The following is a 15,210-nucleotide window of genomic DNA, read 5'->3' on the forward strand; positions in this document are numbered from 1 at the left end:
GAGGCCATGATTTGAGTATAATTCAATCTGTTTTACCTGGGGATGCTTGTATATTAATCTGTTTTACCTGGGGATGCTTGTATATCAATCTGTTTTACCTGGGGATGCTTGTATATCAATCTGTTTTACCTGGGGATGCTTGTATATTAATCTGTTTTACCTGGGGATGCTTGTATATTAATCTGTTTTACCTGGGGATGCTTGTATATTAATCTGCTTTACCTGGGGGTGCTTGTATATTAATCTGTTTTACCTGGGGATGCTTGTATATTAATCTGTTTTACCTGGGGATGCTTTTATATTAATCTGTTTTACCTGGGGATGCTTGTATATTAATCTGCTTTACCTGGGGATGCTTGTATATTAATCTGTTTTACCTGGGGATGCTTGTATATTAATCTGTTTTACCTGGGGATGCTTGTATATTAATCTGCTTTACCTGGGGGTGCTTGTATATTAATCTGTTTTACCTGGGGATGCTTGTATATTAATCTGTTTTACCTGGGGATGCTTGTATATTAATCTGTTTTACCTGGGGATGCTTGTATATTAATCTGTTTTACCTGGGGATGCTTGTATATTAATCTGTTTTACCTGGGGGTGCTTGTATATTAATCTGTTTTACCTGGGGATGCTTGTATATTAATCTGTTTTACCTGGGGATGCTTGTATATTAATCTGTTTTACCTGGGGATGCTTGTATATTAATCTGCTTTACCTGGGGATGCTTGTATATTAATCTGTTTTACCTGGGGATGCTTGTATATTAATCTGAATAACCATGGTCTTACTGTTATTGAGAAGATTTTAAAAGATTTTCTCCTATATACCTGTATTTCCAAGTGAAACTTTGATCCCCTATTGTAGCCCCACCCTACCCCCCTGGTACCACAATTTGAACAGACTTGAATCGGAACTACCTGGGAATGCTTGCATATTAATAATGAGTAATCATAGCTTTGTTGTTGAGAAAAAGTTTACAGATTTTATCTATGTATTTTCATGTAAAAATCGTTCCCCTTTTGAGGCCTCACCCTACCACGTACCAAAGACCACAAATTGCAATCGGCAATCCCCGGCTAACTCCGCTACGCTCCATACTAACAGTGTGCGAGGTACGAGTCACGCTAGGAGCTCCGAGAGCCACAAATTGAACACTTCCTGTAGATGCTGGGGTATCAATAAATGACTCGATCATGATGGCACGTGTCCTTGAGAAGAAGATTTCTTGTATATATCTCCCCATGTAAAAATTTTATCCCCTATTGTGGCCTCGCCCTACCCCTGAGGGGTATGATTTGAATAAATGTGAATCTGCACCATGTCAAGAAGTTCTCGTGGAGGTTTTAAGCTTTTTGGCCAAGTCGTTCTTGATCCTTCGCTTGAACACACTTGAATTCCCTTCACTCAAGGGTGATTTGTGCTAATTGTGATTGAAATAGGCCCAGTAGTTCTGAAAAAGGAAATGAAAATGTGAAAAATTAACGACGACAACAGACGCCGGTAAAGCTAAAGCCGAAGGCTCAGGTGAGCTAAAATGAATTTTATTTTTGAAAATACATGCGGGTATAAACTGCAACGCTTCACGCCGTATACTTCATGAAAAAGTATGCCGACGTGAAGCGTGGATTTCATACCCTGATGTATTTTCAACAAGAGGCCCACAGGCATTATCGGCCACCTGAGTACTAGTGAAAAATTATCACTACTCCCAAGGGTTATGGAATCTAGAAAAAAAAATTCTTGTTCTGAATATCTAAGCTAAATTTTAACATTCAGCAAAAGCATATATATTTTAAAACAAGATGTGTTCTCACAACTTCAATGTCCTCATAAGTGCATACACTGATGAAAGGCTTCACATAATATACTAGGTGTATTAACATTCAAAGATATGACTTATTTGGACCCATCCTAGAGTCAAAACCCTGGATTGTGAAATTCACAATTTTTTGTACATCTTTTTCTGCTATTCCTTAGTATGCATTTAGATTTTATACAGTATCAGCAAAACTTACACATGAACACTATATACTAAGTTTGGCCCCACCCTGGGGTCAGAACCTCTAACCCTGGGAATCATGAAATTTACAATTTTGGTAGAAGCTTTCCTGCTTTACATCTTTTAAAATGCATTTAGTTTTTCTTAAACATGTGTAGATAGTTGAATATTGGTCAATTTTGGGGAGTTTTTACCCCACTTCTAAGGTTCCAGGGGTGCAGGAATCCTGAAATTTATGTCCCCCCTTGTCCCAAAAGAATTGGTATAGTAGTTATAAAGAAGTTGAAAAATGTCTAATACTCACATATTTAATAACTGACCATTTTGGTCGCACCCTGATACCAAAACCCCTACCCCTGGGATCATCAAATTTACATTTTGGTAAAGGGCTACCTGTTCTTTTTAAATATCCATTTACATATGTAGTTTCAATTCAGTATCAATAGCACTAAAGAAGATGTTATTTAAGTGTTTTACACATAAACACTATATACCAAGTTTGGCCCCGCCCTGGGGTCAGAACCCCTACCCCGGGGATCATGAAATTTACAATTTTGGTAGAGGCCTTCCTGCTCTTCATAACTATGCATTTAGTTTTTCTTACACGTGTACGGTTCTTGAGAAGAAAATTTTTGAAAACTGGTCAATTTTGGGCAGTTTTTTGACTCGCCCCTTAAGCCCTAGGGGTGCAGGAATTCTGAAATTTACAATTCATGTCCCCCTTTTTCCAAAGATGCTTCATACCAAATTTGAAAACAATTGGAAAGATAGTTATCAAGAAGAAGTTAAAAACGTCTATTGTTCACACATTTAATAACTGACCATTTTGGCCTCACCCTGATACCAAAACCCCTACCCCTGGGATCATCAAATTTACTATTTTGTAAAGGACTACCTGTTCTTTCCAAATATCTATTTAGTTTCAATATAGTATCAATAGCACTAAAGAAGATGCTATCTAAGTGTTATACACATAAAGAAGATTTTTGAAAATTGGTCAAATTTGGGCATTTTTCCGCCCCTAAGGCCCCAGGGGTGCTGGAGTCCAGAAATTTATAATTTATGTCCCCCTTGTCCAAAAGATGCTTCATACCAAATTTGAAAAGAAATGGTTTGTTATCAAGAAGAAGTTAAAAATATTCAATTGTTAACGCACGATGGACGACGCACGACGACGGACAACCAATACGGAAGTTCCGAAATATCAGCTCTTTTGTGATGGAGGTACGTTCAGTATTCTGTTGAACGCTTGGGTGGGTACAAGATGTATATTATAGACTAGCTATGTAAATCAGAATAAAAGTTATGAAAGCGTAAATTTTGTTTATATCAGCCGTTGGTATACATTAAACTGACCATATGGAGAATAATATTTGTTCGAATTAGGCCATTAATTTAATTAAATATGAATTGATTTTTTATTTCCTTTTCTGCACGAGTGATACTTTTATCAAAGAAAGATGGTGATGATCGATTTTTGTTTGAGCTATTTTATCATCAAATACTAATAAACTTACTAAAATTGTGTGTCCCAGCAGTTTGGGTGGTTGCATGATGTCTGATGATCATCCTTTAGGCAATATATGAAGACAACAATAAACATTTGTACCCACCGCGTGTGCACGAAAGTATGTTTTGCGTCTCACTGTGCATAAGAGTTCCACAAAGGGAAAAAACCTTTGGGCAACTCGGAAATTGCGTATTGCAATAGGACACCCGAGTTTACTCAGGTGACCTAAAAATGAAATTTATTTTTGAGCGAGTGCAGTTGATATGCCACACTAGGAATGGAATAGAGTTCTAATCATATTGAAAGTTTAAATTATAGTCCAAGAACTGTTATTCCTTTTTTCATATTTTTATATGAAATATTTCCATTGCGTAATGGAATGTTTGGCCATGGATAGGATTAGTTCCTCCTTGAAAAACTTTTAAAAAGGAAATTTTTATGAAAAGTTACTTTAAAATTAGCTTTCATTCATCAAACTCTCTTTTTTCGAATTAACATTTTGATTAATGACACATGACGATATGTTTTATGGATTCACAATCATACACTATTGAATATATATATGTAATATCTTATCTGTAATACGCAATTTTATTGGCTGAGCACACTGAAAAAAAAATCAGCTTTAGGTAGCTCCATATTCACATTATAATCTGATAATAGTATACAAAATGTATTTATTTCCATTCATTGGAGCTAAAACTAATAAATTCTCAAATTAAATAATTTAATATAAAAGAAAACGCCTAGAATAACCGGAGTAAATATTGTAGGACGCCTAGAATAGCCGGAATAAATATTATAGAACGCTTAGAATAGAAGGAGTAAATATTGTAGAACGCCTAGAATAAACGGAGTTAATATTGTAGAATGCCTAGAATAGTCAGAGTAAATATTGTAGAACGCCTAGAATAAACGGAGTTAATATTGTAAAACGCCTAGAATAGTCAGAGTAAATATTGTAGGACGCCTAGAATAGACGGAGTTTATATTGTAGAACGCCTAGAATAGCCGAGGTTGATATTGTAGGACGCCTAGAATAGACGGAGTTAATATCGTAGGACGCCTGGAATAGACGGAGTTAATATTGTAGGAAGCCTGGAATAGACGGAGTTAATATTCTATTCTAGGCGTCCTACAATATTTACTCCGTCTACTTTAAGCATCCCACAATATTAATCCCGGTTATTCTAGGAGTACTTCAGTATTAACTCATACTATGATTGAAAACCAGGGCTGGGATTCATAAACAGTCTTAGAATGTATCTAAGTATAAAAAAGATTCTTAAACCAATAAAAAACTTAAGTACATGTAATTCTAAGATTTTGATTTTTCTACTTAGTTTTATTTATAAAACAACTTAAGTGTAAGAAAATTCATAATCGGTTCTTAACTTTAAGTGTAGTCTTTAGCACTCTTAAAATTGTTTTAAGAAAAACTTCAGTTAAAAATCAATAATGGCCGCCAATAGAGCACACAGACGATGTTTAGCTCAGTACAGTCTCTCACATATATCTAGTAATAACACTGTACAGTCTGTCACATGTATCTAGTAATAACACTGTACAGTCTGTCACATGTACCTAGTAATAACACTGTACAGTCTGTCACATGTATCTAGTAATAACACTGTACAGTCTGTCACATGTACCTAGTAATAACACTGTACAGTCTGTCACAGGTACCTAGTAATAACACTGTACAGTCTGTCACATGTACCTAGTAATAACACTGTACAGTCTGTCACATGTACCTAGTAATAACAATGTACAGTCTGTCACATGTACCCAGTAATAACACTGTACAGTCTGTCACATGTATCTAGTAATAACACTGTACAGTCTGTCACATGTATCTAGTAATAACACACTACAGTCTGTCACATGTACCTAGTAATAACACTGTACAGTCTGTCACATGTATCTAGTAATAACACTGTACAGTCTGTCACATGTACCTAGTAATAACACTGTACAGTCTGTCACATGTACCTAGTAATAACACTGTACAGTCTGTCACATGTATCTAGTAATAACACTGTACAGTCTGTCACATGTACCTAGTAATAACACTGTACAGTCTGTCACATGTATCTAGTAATAACACTGTACAGTCTGTCACATGTATCTAGTAATAACACTGTACAGTCTGTCACATGTATCTAGTAATAACACTGTACAGTCTGTCACATGTACCTAGTAATAACACTGTACAGTCTGTCACATGTACCTAGTAATAACAATGTACAGTCTGTCACATGTACCTAGTAATAACACTGTACAGTCTGTCACAGGTACCTAGTAATAACACTGTACAGTCTGTCACATGTACCTAGTAATAACACTGTACAGTCTGTCACATGTATCTAGTAATAACACTGTACAGTCTGTCACAGGTATCTAGTAATAACACTGTACAGTCTGTCACATGTACCTAGTAATAACACTGTACAGGGAGTGGAGGAAGGAAAGAGGGCAGGAGAGGGAATATTTGAGAAAGAGTGATGGAAGTAGGGGTGTGAGCGTGGGTGAAGTGAAACCGTGTCTGCCCATGTTAGTGACAATACATATCATGCTTAAAACTGTCATTCAGACATGTCAAAATTTCACCTCAGCCAGGCTGACATGGCTCTTCTCTACCAATTTAAACTTTGATATTTAGTCAGAATTCTTAATCATATTCCAAAACATTTTTTGTCACAAAGAATGCAAATATTCTAACGAAATTGTAATGTTGGTGCATATAGCTAAAAGGAACATTGCCAAAGTTCCCAAGAAATAGAATTGAATTCAGTGTAGTGGCATGAACTGAAAAACAATACTGGAAACCTTTTGTTTGAGCATCGATGTATATATAGTTTTTCTTGTAAAGAAAACATTGCAGTCATTGAAGCAGACATCTGAATTATCATGTTTGGTCCTTCTTGTAGAAACACTACTCTGATATGCCTTCTTCATTCATGTTTATAGGGGTTGAGGGGATTGGGGTGGGGTTTGTGTCAGGCTTTACTTGTGTAAAACTCGTTCTATTTCCCGACATTTGTTTTGATACACTTTTCATTTATTAGAATGCATAATTTGTGCAATGAAGGCAAACATTTTCAAGTGTAACATTTGATATAGCATACCAGCCTGGTTAGCTCGGTGGCGAGATCCGCAAGGATACCAAATTCGATCTTTGACGGATCCATAGATTCTTCTCTCCATAATCTTCTTTGATACAATAACCTACTAATGTCCAAAGTTATACATAAAACCTTCTGCAATACATAAGAGTTGACTTTGCATTTTTACTTGCCACAACCAGCAATTATCAAGATATATTAACTCTAAAACAGACTGGGTAATATGCGACATATTTTATTTGTAGAAACAAGCAAGCGAATTGTACCTGGAATGTCACGAAAATTTATATATTATTGAGAAACGTCGCTTATGGCTTTAAACATATAGATTCACTAAATGTTAACATGTAGCAAATGGGAAATTCAAAATACGAGAAAAACATATCATGTATATTCGTTCGCATATCATTTTGCTCTAATAATTTTATGGAAATGCATTGTTAACAGGTAAATCTCATCAAATGAATTGTGTAATTTTGTATACTTGCAGTTTAAGGTGCGCATACGGAAACTCCTGAGTAATATGAAATGCTAGTCCTTACATACTAATTTTAACTATGGATTACTCAGTTTAGGGCTCACGACGGGTGTGACCAGTCAACAGGGGATACTTACTCGTCCTTGGAACCTGATCCCACCTCTAGGGTATATATGGGTCCGTGTGTGTCCCTCTCTGAATATTTTATGCCTTAGAGGGATTATGATATTGATCACTTCGTTATCTTCACTTTTCATTACTTTCTTATCATTGAATACAACTTTTGTTTATCAATTTACAAATAAAGAACAAATATAAATAAACTGCTCCATTTTTTTTTATTACCAAAACAAATATTTGTTCTACAAAAACAAAAGATCCTTTATGAACAAGTAGCATCGAGTGCATTGCAAACTTAAACGTTTGATGTAATATGGCACAGAAATTCACAACAGTAGACAGTAATGTACACGATTCTCTCTCTCTCTCCTCTTTTGATTATTGTCTCGTCACCGGTACGGGATTCATCCTCAGCTCGTGCAGTAGAAACACGTAGCGTAATTATTACATTTAATCAAACTGCGATATATCATACACACCTTTCATCACATCTGTACAAACATCCCTTCTCTTTTAATTAACACCCGCCAGACATACCTCAACCTCATTCTCGCCAACAGTTGACACAGCAAATATTAAAGTTCAATAAAGATTTTAACATTAGTCTCACCGGTAGCTCATTTTGCGATATATGTGTTTATACAAGCCCTGCAAGTCTAAAAGCAAGCTCGTGAAAATTTGCTGTTCTTGAAATGCCCGGATTGTATAAACCACACACAAAATATCAACATAAAACTCAAGTAGGACATCATATATATGTACAAAATCACCGGTACATATTCATCCCAATTCAAGCTGCAGAAGTTCTGACCACTTTGAATTGAAGGCACATACAGAGCGGCTATATTCATAGATTAGCATTATATCAACCCCCATACAGAGCAACTATTCTAAATCTCATGTCCATTCCTAATATTCCGAAGCGTGCTTATCACCATCAACATGAGTATGTTAACACGCACGCGCAGACACCAACACGCATGCACAGACACCAACACGCACGCACAGACAACAACACGCACGCGCAGACACCAACACGCACACACAGACACCAACAAGTGCACACAGACACCAACTCGCACATACACAAACACGCACGCGCAGACACAAATACACGCACACCGATAAATTTCATCATTATGTGCTGCTTAAACATATTATTCAGTGGCGCACATACCTGAGAATGCAACTTAAAGAGAACAAGCAGATTACACTGTCATCACTGCCATGCAATACAATTATGCACAATGACTTCAACATATGGCACACGTGTGGCTGTTCACGGTACTTATAGTAAGTAGAGGGGTCCCAAAACAAGGGCTCCAATAATATACATCTAAACTAAGTCAACACCATTCAAAACACACACAACTTCTCAGCAGAGTCCACATTCATTTCATTCACCTGTCCATTCAGTCCATTTCAGCTAAGTTCACTCCATTCACCAGCAGTCATAAAAACTAGCTTTCAGTACAGTAAGGTCACCGGGATGAAACATCATCCGATTGTGCAGCATAGTGCACTGCATTGAGATTATCAATTAAACAAAGTAGATATGAAAAAAAAAGTCAAAGCTAAACACGAGTAATTACGTCATACATTCATAACAAGTTAGTTTTCTGATAGTAATGATCACCGGTAGTTAAATTTCTTCGAGGAATCTTTTCCCCTTTCGCTTCTTCCATTATCTTTTTCATTCAAGACTGCAGGTTTGACAAATCGATGAAAATCCATCATTTTCACGGTGTCTCTATAGATATTCCATAGCCATGTTTGGAGGAATGTCCACTTCGTTTTCTTATGTTCTTTTTCTTTCCAGTGGGTTCATTTCGCTTTCTTATGTTCTTTTTCTTTCCAGTGAGTGCGTGTTTCTCTCTCTGGGGACCAGCACCTTTTAAAGATAAGAATCAATTGAATGATTACTAAGTGTTAATTGATATGCGGATGTCGTAGCCCAACCTTACCTGTAAGTGTAAATAAAAGTTGGGTTTCCTTTTCGAATTTTCAAGATATTTTTCAATAATATAAAAGTGTAAATAAAAGTTGGGTTTCCTTTTAGAATTTTCAAGATATTTTTCAATAATATAAAAGGGGAAACTATAATTTAGGTCAATGTCCCTATCAACCTCTGAAAACTGTGTCATTGTCCCAGATAACGCATGTACAGTATGTGCATGAAAAAAAATTCGATAGCATCATGCCAACGACCTACAGCAAATGATGTTACTCCCTTTCTATTCAAATTATCATGTTGTCATGGTGTATAAAACTTGCTGACTATATTCTTTATTCAAACTTTAAATATCATATTTCTCCATTTACTAGTTTATCGATTATTCACCAGGTCAAAGACCCCAAACCTCCTTCGCCTTAAAGTACACACATTTTGACTACGTCACTACAGCTGGTCAATGCCCTCTGTGTTATTTAGTTTGTTTGGGAATCTACAAGCGTGGAGCTTTATTTATTAAAAGTTTTGAATTTTATATAATGAAAACTAATGGATATGTGTTTTATCTGATCTCATATTCTGAATAAGGAATTCTATATCAATCCTACTTGTAAGTGGTGTTTTATTTTTTGGTTTTTTTTGCTCATGTTTTTCTTGTTTGGGTCATACAGTTTCTCTTTAACATAGTCGTTATTAACCTGAGTAGCAGTCCAGCAAGGAATCATGAAATATTGATAATTTTCATACATAACTGAATGATCTTTTTTATATACCGCTTGTAATAATTGGCGGAAAATCTTTAAATTGCTTTCTGTGTGAAAAATACAGACCTACACGTGTATGTGCACAATAAAACTGCAATATTGTAGAATTTTCATCTCGCATGCCCAAGGGCCACACCACAAACCACAATTAATTTTGTGATATTTGAGAGTATAGGAATAAAAATATTTCATTTGTAACCTTTTCATCAATTAATCACTCTGCATTATTCTACAAGGACTGATACTGTTAAAACACAGAAAATAAATAAGATTTATACAACAAGCTAACAGTGTTAACGAATGCTACGATTACTACCTATTCTAGGGAAGATTTTTTAATTTGCATTTTCATACATGTAGAACATGTATTTACGGTATGGTATACTCTTAATCTTGTAAATATTTTTAAGATTTGATATTTAAAAAAAACGATTACTGAAGCATTTCGTAACAATCAAAAATCAAATTCATCAATTATTTTAGCATTGTTCACTATATCCAATATACTTTTGTAATCACTTCAATTTCAAAAACCAAATCCAACGAAAATAACTTGTACACTCTAGGGAAATGAGGTTTTGTGCCTTGGATATCAGTTACTTACTGATATATTTAGAAACTTTTCATATAAATAATGTGAATAATTTTACTGAATAATTTTGGTGTTATAAAATGTTTACATTAGGCTAATGATTAGCGTTAATGAGTGCGTATATAAACAAACAAGAACCGCAACTCAAAATCGTGCTCTAATGAAACGCTCCCATTACACAAACCAATATCAACTACGAGTTGACCGCTGGTCAGTGTGCAATAACCGGGTTCTGGTTATCCAGGTATTAAGGCGGTCAACTAATGCCCAGCGATAACCAGTTGTCCGTCAACATCAAAGCTGGCGGTCAGGTTGTTGTGAAGGAGATTTTGACGTTCAAAATTACAGTATGCTTTAAAATTGGCTTTAATGCTATTCTTTTGGGGATTTTTGAACCAGATTGAGTCTACTTGAGTAAAAATGTACAAAAGTAAAGGAATATATTCAATATGGCTGCCCACCATGTCAACCAACCTCCATGGAAGCATATTGTACTATGTCGTGGATCGCTTACAATCATAAACCTGTACATGAATAAAATAGACATACCTGGTAAGGATGCTGGTCCCCCTCTATGTTGTAGTAACTCTGACCTAGTGAGTAGAATTGTTCCCCTAACCCAAATTCTGCATCTTATATATGTTCAAAATTGAGGGCATTTAAGGTGAATGTTGGGACGGTACTGATTGGTGGGAAACTAGGGCAGTGTGTCTGCGTGACATACAGTCTAGGGCTGATTGACCCGACCTCCGCAATCTGAATATGCAATGTTGCGTATATATTATAAGAATACAAGATGGCTGACTAGGTCAACGCCCCCAGTAGATAGACTTGAGAGCATTGAACTTACACAGTGAATCAATTTCAGGCTCGAGGAATCGGAGAACAGTCACAATGAAATGAAAAAAAGTAAATATCTCAGATATTAGATATTTCACGATATATCTTATGAATAGACTAATAAATTAAATCAACTAATGTTTTTTTTTTTTTTAATTTTGTTATTGAGGTTAGCTTGATTACTATGTTAGTGATTTTTATGACGTCACAAATAAAGAACGGATTTCATACATTTTTCATTACTATAATAAGAGTTAATTGCCTTTCATAATGATTTATATAGTGACTTTAGTAGGGTTTGCAAATCAGTTCTATTTTTAACATATGGATATGTCAGTCTAATGAATATTTATGTTTTTAAATGGCGATCCCAGAAATTCGATTTGCCAACATTTTACTGCATAGTTTTTTTTTTTAATGAATTGCCTCTTCACCAAACAGTACATACTGCGTATACCAGAAGGCCTGAGGGGGGGGGGTAGCTAGTCTGAGAATTACTGCGTATACCAGAAGGCCTGGGTGGGGGTGGGTGGGGGGTATCTAGTCTAAGAATTACTGCGTATATCAGAAGGCTAGGGGGGGGGGGGGGTAGCTAGTCTGAGAATTACTGCGTATATCAGAAGGCCTGAGGGGTAGCTAGTCTTTGAGAATTTTAGATATTGTGTAGTTTTTCTTTTCTTGGATATTGTGTGGAATTCATTCTACTGTGTATTTATGTACTGACAATATAAACATACACAAACACACTTAAACAAAACTTCACCCGAGTTGTTTGATATGCTTTATCATTTTAGCTTTGTGATGAAAAATATGTCTATCAGCATCAAATCATCGACAAGGACAATTCATTAATCAGTAATAGACAAATGATAAGAAAACGTATTATAATTTACCCGTTGCATATTTTAGTTCGCATAATTCAGAAATCCCTTTGCCTCTTTCTTGTGAGATCCTTAATTATTACAACAATCATTGTTAATTTCGTTTAACTTTTTTTTCATATTTTCAGTTTTCTCTTTTAAGATTCTGAATGTACATATAATATTTATATATTTCAAATCTTTTCCCACCTCAAAATTCTATTCAATTTCAAATTGTTGTAGGTTTTGCTGTCTACTTGTCCTTTATCTTATATTTTCAATCCATGTTACCTAGCATTCAAATACCTGTTTAACTTTCTTATAATTTCATAACAGTATGCTCTATGTGGTTACTGAAATATTTTATATTTGTACCAACTAGTACCGCGTGGGGACCATTGCTAGCGGAGGGCTGGAAAATTTTGGCCTACGCTCGGCGCTTATGGCCTCTGAGCAGGGAGGGATCTTTATCGTGCCACACCTGCAGTGACACGAGGTCTCGGTTTTTTCGGTCTCATCCAAAGGACCGCCCCATTTAGTCGCCTCTTACATGCACAACAAACAAGGGGGTACTGAGGACCTATTCTAACCCGGATCCCCACGAGAATAGGTACACTGGTATGTATATGCTTTGAAAAGGGTCGACATAGTAACATAGGTAGAATTAGTCGGTTAGGCTGATATTGCACTCTTGTAGACGACGCGTGTCCATTCCGAATTGAGAGAACAACTTTTAAAAAAGATTTAATCGCAGATTACTGTAGTATATCGTAAAATTTAAAAATCTAGGAAAATATCATTTAACAGTATATGCAAAATAAGTTAAAAGAGAAAAAATATCAGAAATCAATATCGGGTATAAATGGATATATACCTGGCATACATTAACTGGTGTCATTTGTATTGAAATTACTTTATATGTTAATATTTGGGTGTTAGTCACCGTTACTTCATCATTATTATTTATCGAATATTGATTTTTATTGTGTTTTTTCTCGAGCAAGAAATACTTATTTAGAAGGATTTTCACTTAGTTTGCTCAACAAACCAATTCACCATATTCAAAGCACACATTTTTCATGTTGAATTATTGCCAGAATTCCTCAACACGAGAAGATCTATTTCTTTTCTTGCTGCTTGTAAATTGCAGCTTACCGAGAAGTCACTGACCCCTCTGAGGAGGAGCTTGTGGCTGTGGTAATCGACATGGATTGTATTACCGAGGTCAACGCTCACCTCAATGGGTCCATATTTAAAAGCCAACACTCATTGAGCCTACATGACAATGACCTTCAAAAAGACACGAGAACGAACTTCCCTTTACATACTAAGTGTCGTTCACTTTGAAGATATAGATCTCCATGTACTAAGTGCCCAGATACATGTACATGTATCTTGTTTTACGCCGCGCCGCTTTTACAACATCGAGTACTGATTAAATGATCGACAATGAAAAGGATTTTAACCGGATAGTAGAAAATACGTTCTTACTACAATTTCAAGATAAAAATTTGCACTTGTGCTTTCAAAATAGTATTTGCCCTCGTTTGATACCTGTCGATAAAACGGGTGAATCATATGATGATGTTTACAGCGTTCAATCACAGGGGCTTCTTATCCATTTTGTTCTCAATCTATATATAAATATCTATCCCCTGTGGTTCAATGTACGGTACAGTTTGTATTGTTCAGCAATCATCATCATATTTACTTTATCATTTGTAGTATAATTTTTAATCTGTATAATGAAAGGTGAACATAACGAATAGTGACCAATCTCCTAACTCCTAAAAACATTACAAAAAAGAGAGTTTGGAGAACACGGACCCCTGGATTATCGATATACGAGAGATGGGATCAGAGAATATATTTGCCTTAAAGGTTTGAATTTCCAGCATTTTAAGAATATTTGAACAATAAAAAAATGATGGGGGTTTGGATGACTCTGGGGCACTTGCCCATCCGAATACTCAATGCATCTTGATAGATGCAGCAGGAATATATCTGGTTTATTTAGGGCCAGGGCCCTTATTCACCAAATAATTCTGTCTGATAATCAGATACCTACCACAAGGTCATAAGTACACTGTATGTATTCAAGTTTTATTAACCATGCATGTACTTTACATATTAATCAAGAAAATCTCCAAAAATTTAAAAATAAGAAAATTACAGTATTTGTAAATTTTGATCTTATAGCGACTGTTGAAACCTCTGCACCATCAACTTGTTTGTCAGTAGCCTGCCTCGATTTAAAAGTGTGTTATTTTCTGTACAAATGTGCATAAAGTACATTGTACATATTTCAGAAAGCACCCCCCCGGGTTGTATTTACATGAAGGACAGAGAGTTATGCTAATCCACTCCGACAAGGTGTAATGATATAATGTACCCAACCGCATGGTACATTGTCTGAGCTAACTGAAAAATTTATTTCCAGTCGTCAGCGAAATAACAGAAACATGGGTTATACCGTGATCTAAAGTGAATTTTGTCCTTTTTGCTGTTTTCATCTATTAATTTTCATAATTCTTGTAGCACATGCATGGTTTTATGAATATGAGAGAATTTTTCATTGTGAGCTAGGTAGAATGTTGGTTGGGTGCATATTTTTACTCATATGGAGACGTCACCTTTGCTGGTGAAGGGCTGCAAAATTTAGGCCTATGTTCGGCGTTTACGGCCTTTGAGCAGGGAGGGGTTTTGATCGTGCCACACCTGCTGTGACCCGAAGGACCGCCCTATTTAGTCACCTCTTACGACAGACTAGGGGTACTGATGATATATTCTAACCTGGATCCCCACGAGATACTTGACAGAAAGGAATTTCTCATGTATGACTCGAACAACGGACTCTTGGATATAGACGGATATATCGCATGTTTCGGACAGGACTACAGAATGGTAGTCTTTGAAAATCCGTCTACTACAAAAGGAAATAAGTTATGAACATCTGACCAGAATATCT

General features: G+C 35.9%; 1 long non-coding RNA gene across 1 annotated transcript; it reads right to left on the reverse strand.

Moving 5' to 3' along the window:
• Nucleotides 1–7,436: 7,436 nt before the first annotated feature.
• Nucleotides 7,437–11,744, reverse strand: LOC125646936 (uncharacterized). The gene is made up of 2 exons (XR_007359932.2): nucleotides 11,092–11,744; nucleotides 7,437–9,126 (listed from the first exon to the last, which is right to left on the reverse strand). It is a non-coding gene; the product is annotated as an uncharacterized LOC125646936 (long non-coding RNA).
• Between the last annotated feature and the right edge of the window lie 3,466 nt (nucleotides 11,745–15,210).

Source organism: Ostrea edulis, chromosome 6, assembly GCF_947568905.1.
Source record: "Ostrea edulis chromosome 6, xbOstEdul1.1, whole genome shotgun sequence".
Lineage (NCBI taxonomy): Eukaryota > Metazoa > Mollusca > Bivalvia > Ostreida > Ostreidae > Ostrea > Ostrea edulis.